An 8,605-nucleotide genomic window follows, 5' to 3' on the forward strand; every position below is an offset into this window, starting at 1 on the left:
TGATGTCTACTACTCATGTGGTTTCAAAACACCTCGAGGATCCTTTAGCGTATGCTAGATTAACATTCATCGATTTCAGTAGTGCATTCAATACAATTCTCCCTCAGATACTGTTAGCTAGCCTAAAACAGATGAATGTCAATCCGTACATAATAAAATGGTACAGTAATTTTCTTATAGAAAGGCAATAACAAGTATATGTAGACTCCACTCTCTCTGACCTACAGGTTATAAGCACAGGGGCCCCCGAAGGCTGTGTAAGTTCCCCCTTCCTTTTTATTGCATATACCAACGATCTACGGAATCAGCAACCAAACAACTATATAATCACATTTTCAGACTTAACAGTCATCCTTAGTGTTTACTGACAAAGCCCAAACTATTGACAAAGCCCAAACGATTAACAAAGCCTAAACTATCTTCCAACATCGACTCATACAAACGAGATAGAAAGAGCTGTGAGGTGGTGTGAGGAGAAAAATTAGATTTTAAATGTAAAAAAAAAAAAACAAGGAGATGATTTTTGATCCCAAATCTGTGGGGATCACAGCCCAATAATTATCCATGGGGATAGAGTGGAGCAGGTGTCCTCCTATAAGTACTTAAGTATTGATTTTGATTCAGAGTTAACTTGGACCAACCAAGTTGACTGTTTGCTTCCGTATTAACCAGCGCCTGCACTTTCTAAAGAGGCTCAGCGTTCACAGTGTGGCAAGCAATATCATGATGTTGTTTTAAAAGGCATACGTTGAATCTGTCATCCGTTATGGCATCTCCACATGGTTTTGAAATATGTCTGTCAAACTCAAAACCCAACTTCAAAACTGTATCAAGAGGGCTGGTAAAATAATAGGCATGCAGCCCCCTTGTTCCCTTAAAGAAATATTCGACAAGACAATGAGGAAGCGGGGTCTTAATATCACCCGTGACCCACACCACATACTTCCTGGTGAAATTGTGTTGATGCCAAATAGTACACGGTACAGAACAGCAACAAACAAACTCTACAGGTCTATATTTTCTTTTGTCCCACTGGCAATCAAAGCTCTTAACAGAAAACTACTGTAATAACCAGATGCAATAATGAGTGCAATATGGGAGGTGTGCAATAGGAGGGGTAATGTAATGTGTGATCTCATAACCAACTGATATACCTGCACACTGTTCACTGTTGTCAATGTATTGTCGGATGAACTGTATTTATGTATGTACAAACCCCGTTTCCATATGAGTTGGGAAATTGTGTTAGATGTCAATATAAACGGAATACAATGATTTTGCAAATCATTTTCAACCCATTTTCAGTTGAATATGCTACAAAGACAACATAGTTGATGTTCAAACTGATAAACATTTTTTTTTTGCAAATAATCATTAACTTTAGAATTTGATGCAAGCAACACGTGACAAAGAAGTTGGGAAAGGTGGCAATAAATACTGATAAAGTTGAGGAATGCTCATCAAACACTTATATGGAACATCCCACAGGTGTGCAGGCTAATTGGGAACAGGTGGGTGCCATGATTGGGAATAAAAACAGCTTCCATGAAATGCTAAGTAATTCACAAACAAGGATGGGGCGAGGTTCACCACTTTGTCAGCAAATTGCCGAAGAGTTTTAGAACAACATTTCTCAACGAGCTATTGCAAGAAATTTAGGGATTTTACCATTTACTATAAAATATACTGTAAAATCATCAAAATGTTCAGAAAATCTTGAGAAATCACTGCACGTAAGCATCAAAAACCGACATCAGTGTGTAAAGGATAACACCACATGGGCTCAGGAACTTTTCATAAAACCACTGTCAGTAATTACAGTTGGTCGCTACATCTGTAAGTGCAAGTTAAAACTGTACTATGCAAAGCCAAACCCATTTATCAACAACACCCTGAAACGCTGCCGGCTTCGCTGGGCCCGAGCTCATCTGAGATGGACTGACGCAAAGTGGAAAAGTGTTCTGTGGTCAGATGAGTCCACATTTCAAATTTAATTTGGAAACAGAGGACGTGGTGTCCTCCAGAACAAAGAGGAAAATAACCATCCGGATTGTTTTTGGTGCAAACTTCAAAGGCCAGCATCTGTGATGGTAAGGGGTTGTATTAGTGCCCAAGGCATGGGTAACTTACACATCTGTGAAAGCACCATTAATGCTGAAAGGTCCATACAGATTTTGGAGCAACATATGTTGTCATCCAAGCAACATTATCATGGACGCCCCTGCTTATTTCAGCAAGACAATGCCAAGCCACGTGTTACAACAGCGTGGGTTCGTAAAAACAGAGTGTTGGTACTTTCCTGGTCCGCCTGCAGTCCAGACCTGTCTCCCATCAAAAATGTGTGGCGCATTATGAGGCGTAAAATACGACAGCGGAGACCCCCGACTGTTGAACAACTGAAGCTGTACATCAAACAAGAATGGGAAAGAACTCCACTTTCAAAGCTTCAAGAATTACTTTCCTCAGTTCCCAAACGTTTATTGAGTGTTGTTAAAAGAAAAGGTGATGTAACACAGTGGTGAACATGCCCTTTCCCAACTACTTTATCACGTGTTGCAGCCATGATACGATAGGATAAATCTTTATTGTCATTGCACAAGTACAACAACATTTCATTTTCGGCACAGTTCCGCTAAGAGCAGACATACGTTACAGGGGGGGACAAGACGAGACCGCCACCGGATCAGCCACTTACGACACTCCTTAAAAATGTGAGAAAAGGGTGATATTAGGAGGGGGTGTTGGGGCTAAAAAGATATCATTCTAAGGCTAGACCCTCAGGAGGGGTCCAGACTGAGTCCAAGGGGAAAAAAACTCCATAGCCAAGCACATATACATATTACAACATACATCTCGAGATATCTAGCAACAGAGGGAAGGTAGTTCAAGGTCATGGTGGTAGGTCGCAGCTCTCAGGTGCTGACCATCCATTCCTCACCCCTATGCGTCGAGGGCGTTGGGTTGGGGGGGTGTATGTGTGGCGTATATTTTTGTGGATGTGTGTGTGTGTAAGCCCGCAGTGTGTCTCTGTTCCACGGCCTTGATGTTTTGTGCAGTCGCTATTCCAAAGTCAACAATCACAGGTGTGTGTCCATGAAAGACAAAAAGGGAGTTTGTTGTGTCTTCGCTGATCTGTCCTTCGGGGGAGTCTCGAAGCCAGGGAAACAATCCAAGTTAGAATGATTTTGTATGCGGGTGAAAATAAAATTTGCTTTTCACCCTAAATTGTCTATGACTGGTCCTCAAAACTGCGGGGTAGACAGTCCGATCAAATCCACAGTTCTTCCCGCATCCTCCAATCATTTGTGGCAGCTTTTGGGTACTTTGAAGACTGCCAGCAACTTCCAATTTGTCGACAAACCAGAGCAACGCTTACTCCAATTAGCAGATGTCCTGTTGTCATAATTCCGAAAAGGTAGATATCCTCACGTCCTCGACAGAAAAGGGTCGCCAGGCATGCGGCCCTCCTTCTTCTCCCAAGAGTCTGTTGTGTGTCCAGCAATAACCGCTTCGTCACGACAGCAGGTTCCCCCAAACCCAAGATCTTGTCAATTTTGTTAAATAGTTCCAATGTTTAGATTTGGAGAGCAGTGCAAAAAGAGAAAGTTAAGACGAAACAAAACAAAGAAGCAAGCAGGAGAGATAAGGGAGAGGAAAGGGAAGTGTCCCCCCTCGATGAGTGCCAGAGAGAAATTCTAAGTTAATTATTATTTGCAAAAAAAATTAAGTTTATAAGTTTGAACATCAAATATCTTGTCTTTGTAGTGCATTCAACTGGATTTTGGTTGAAATAGATTTGCAAATCATTGTATTCCGTTTATATTTACATCTAACACAATTTCCCAACTCATATGGAAAGGGGGTTTGTATGTATGTATGTAAAACACTGTGTCTTGATGTCCAAGACAAATTTCTCCTCGGAGACGATAAAGTTAATTGTTATTATTATTACTATATGTAATGTTCAAACTGGGAAACTTTTTTGTTGTTGTTGTTGCAAATAATCATTAACTTAGAATTTAATGGCAGCAACACATTGCAAAAAAGTTGGTACAAAGCATTTTTACCACTGTTAAATCATCTTTCCTTTTAACAACACTCAGTAAACGTTTTGGAACTTTGGGAACCCCTTTTAAACCTCCTCTGCCCACCATCATCATATCCAACGTACGATCACTCCGTGACAAGATGGATCTACTACATGCAATGTGCCGTTTTGAAAGGGCCTTCAGAGACACCTGTATCATCGCTCTCAGTGAGACCTGGCTGGACGAGTCGGTTCCCGACTCTGAGGTGAGCCTGGACTATTTCACCATCTTCAGGTCCGACAGGAAAAAGCACTCTAGGAAGACGTAAGGTGGTGGGGTCTGCCTTTACATCAAAGACAGGTGGTGTAACATCAAAGTGCACAGTAAAGTGTGCCCCCAACCTGGAATTTTTGACCCTGTCCCTCCGTCCCTTCTATCTCCCCCTGGAATTCCCCACTGTGTGGTCAGGTGTATTTATGTAGCCCCCAGTGCTAACATCAACACAGCAGTGGAGCTGATAGCCGTAGATGCTAATGCCATGTTAGCTAAGTATCCTGGTGCTCCACTGCTTTATTTGGGGAACTTTAACAGATGCAGACTGGACAATATATTACCATATTTCCAACAGTATGTAGACATTCCAAAAAGAAAGGGAAACATATTGGACTTATGCTACGGGAACATCATCGATGCCTTCCGTACCCCTTCACACCCTCCACTCGGAGCTGCTGACCACAATGTCATCTGTTTATTTCCGTCATACAAAAAGGGACTAAAGCGCCACTAACCTCACTGCAGCAGTGCCCGTCAGTGAACGGAGGATGCCACCACTCAACTCCAAGGCTACCTGGCTTGTGCCGACTGGGCCATTTTTGATGGTAGTCTGAATGACAGGGTCTCTGTCATTACAGACTACATCAAATTCTGCAACAGTTTCACAATACCAACCAAAACAATAAATATTTAACCCAACTCCAAACCATGGATTACCCCACAATTAACACAGAGCCTGAGGGGAAAACAAATCTTAAGGCAACAGGACTGGGCCAGCCTCAAGACAAAAAATAGGGATTTAAAAAAACGAGGTACTTGAAGCAGAACTGAAGTACAAAAAAAAACTGGAAACCGAATTCAGCTGCATGAACACCAAGCAGGCCTTTCAGAAGGTGAAAAAAAACCCTGACAGGACACCAACAAAAAACATAATTTACTGTCAGTGACCCGGAAACCCTCTCTAAAGACCTGAACTAATTTTTTACCCGTTTTAATCATTTGGACTTCTCACCAGAGTGCCAGGACCCGCTGAGAGCCCTCCTACCACCAGACCCTGAAGAACAGGCCCCATTCACAGAAGAGGAAGTACAGCGCCATCTGAGCCGCTGCAAACCAGGCAAGGCACCAGGGCCTGATGGCATTCCAGCCAGGTTGATCAGGGACTGTGCCATGGAGCGTTCCCCTATCCTACACTCACTCTTCTGTCAATGCTACCGAATTGCAACAATACCTACACTGTGGAATACTGCAACCATCAATCCAGTACCGAAGAAATCCAGACCCACAGAACTCAACCATTACCGCCCCATAGCCCTCACATCCATAATTATGAAGTGCCTGGAACACTTCAACTCCCTACAGAAGCATCTACTGATCCGGAAACAACACCATCTCAACATCCCCGTTCAGCTGACTCACCTCACCCACAACTTCCTCACCGACCGACTTTAAGCAGTAAGGGTGGGCTCAAACGCATCCCCGGTGTTTACTGTCAACACCAGGGTCCCACAGGAATGTGTGTTGAGCCCTTTCCTGTACACACTCTGCACCAATGACTGCCGTGGCATCTCACCCTCCACAACATACAAACCCTGTTTCCATATGCGTTGGGAAATTGGGTTAGATGTAAATATAAACGGAATACAAAGATTTGCAAATCATTTTCAACTCATATTCAGTTGAATATGCTACGAAGACAACATATTTAATGTTCAAACTGATAAACATTTTTTTTTTTGCAAATAATCATTAACTTCAGAATTTGATGCCAGCAACACGTGACAAAGAAGTTGGGAAAGGTGGCAATAAATACTGATAAAGTTGAGGAATGCTCATCAAACACTTACTTGGAACATCCCACAGGTGTGCAGGCTAATTGGGAACAGGTGGGTGCCATGATTGGGTATAAAAGCAGCTCCCCAAAAAATGCTCAGTCTTTCACAAGAAAGTATGGGGCCATTCCAATCCATTAACACATTTTTTTTAAGCTTGTCACCCTATCTCTAAGGGAGAGCCCCGCCATCCGGCAGGGGAAACAAATTTTGGCCTTTTGTACCCGTGATCTCGTCCTTTCGGTCAAAACTCAAAGCTCATGACCATAGGTGAGGATGGGAACATAGATCGACCGGTAAATTGAGAGCTAGGCCTTCTGGCTCAGCCCCTTATTCACAACGGATCGATACAGCGTCCGCATTACTTGTTAATTTTTCTTGTTGTCCATTAAATTACTTTTAAAGATTTTTGGTAGGACGCTGCATACATACTTGTCGTTGCGTAGGAGAAGGTAATTAGGGTCTCATTAAAATTATCGCGTCATTTATACAACCTTGGTTTAAACTGTGCCTGGTGGTAACCTAGAAGTAATTAGAAAGACAGGTGCATGGGGGAATCATCCACGCTGATGTTTACAACCAGCTACAACACTGCAGATGAAGACACATATATGAGAGGGAAAGCACATATCAGGAAAGGAAGATGGACGATACAAAGGCAGTGGAACCGTGTTGTTGACACAAGACGTTACTGCCCGGAAAGTAAAGTAAATAAAATAAAACTGTTGTTGATTTATGATCCTGATTCATGATAGGCCAGCAGAAAATGCCTTCCTGGCCCTGACGGCCCACCAGTGAGATGTATTATTTTGATCATGCCTGCTTACTTGCAAACTGTGTAAGTCTTTTGATATTAAATCATCCATCCATTTTTTACCGCTTATTCCCTTCGGGTTTTGCGGGGGGCGCTGGAGCCTTTCTCAGCTAAAATCGGGTGGAAGGCGGGATACACCCTGGATAAGTCGCCACCTCATTGCAGGGCCAACACAGAGACGGACAACATTCACACTCACATTCACACACTAGGACCAATTTTTAGTGTTGCCAATCAACCTATCCCCAGGTGCATGTCTTTGAAAGTGGGAGGAAGCCGGAGTATCCGGAGGGAACCCACGCAGTCACGGGGAGGACATGCAAACTCCACACAGAAAGATCCCGAGCCCGGGATTGAACTCAGGACTACTCAGCACCTTCGTACTGTGAGGCAGACGCACTGACCCCTCTTCCTGCTGGTCTGGTATTAAATCATATTAATATGATGATAGCTTCAATAAAGAGACAACTTGTCTTTCCATTCTACTGGTACTTTAATCAACTTTCATACATGAAACCTTAAACCATAAAAAAGTTGCTGTACTCACTTGATTCAACTTTTTATTTTTAACATGGTATTAAAATTAAACACATTTTTCATCCATCCATCCATCCATCCATTTTCTACCTTACTCCCTTTGGGGTGGCGGGGGGCGCTGGTGCCTATCTTAGCTACAATCGGGCGGAAGGCGGGGTACACCCTGGACAAGTCGCCACCTCATCGCAGAGCCAACACAGATAGACAGACAACATTCACACTCACATTCACACACTAGGGTCAATTTAGTGTTGTCAATAAACCTATCCCGAGGTGCATGTCTTTGGAGGTGGGAGGAAGCCGGGAGTACCCGGAGGGAGCCCACGCAGTCACGGGAAGGACATGCAAACTCCACACAGAAAGATCCCGAGCCTGGAATTGAACCCCGGACTACCCAGGACCTTCGTATTGTGAGGCAGACGCACTACCCCCTCTTCCACCGTGCTGCAAATTGTTCAATTAACAAACTTAAATAAAATATTTAATATCAAACAAAACAAAATTAATGGAAAACTAGACAAAATGTTGGGTGGAATTCAACCAAAATATCAGAAAGAATATAGCCAAAACTGCAGTGTCCACCGATGATTGGCCGATTAAGGCCGGCATACTCCCAGCTGCCTGACAGAAAGAGGAATTGATAGACACTGAATGGTGATGCGTAATGCACAGAGTAGGCACATATTTGCACACCTGAAAAAGATTGTGTTGTTGTGCTTGTAGCATGAAGCAAGACAACTTTGACAGCTGTGGTAACCGGCTGACTAAGATCTAAGTGGGGCGCTTTCAGCCGGTCCACCGTGATCTTTTCAGACTGACCCCCAATATCCAAGAGAAAATGTTTGTCCCCACTCTCTAGGCCGCGAAATGGCCCATCGTAAGGGGGCTGAAAGGGGCCGCAGTGGGCGTCGTGGCGGACAAAAACAAAAGCTGCTCCCCTTAAAGAAGTGGGAACATGAGACGGCGTAAGGCCGTGCTGAGAAGTGGGGATGGAGGCAAAACCCTTGGCGGCATTAAGGAGAGCGGCTCGCTGCTCACCAGCGGACCAAGATGCCGTTGTGCTAGGAATTAAATCACCTGGTACACGCAGGGGCTGGCCATACACCAACTCTGCCGAGGAA

Source organism: Nerophis ophidion, linkage group LG06 (genome assembly GCF_033978795.1).
Source record: "Nerophis ophidion isolate RoL-2023_Sa linkage group LG06, RoL_Noph_v1.0, whole genome shotgun sequence".
NCBI classification, from domain to species: domain Eukaryota; kingdom Metazoa; phylum Chordata; class Actinopteri; order Syngnathiformes; family Syngnathidae; genus Nerophis; species Nerophis ophidion.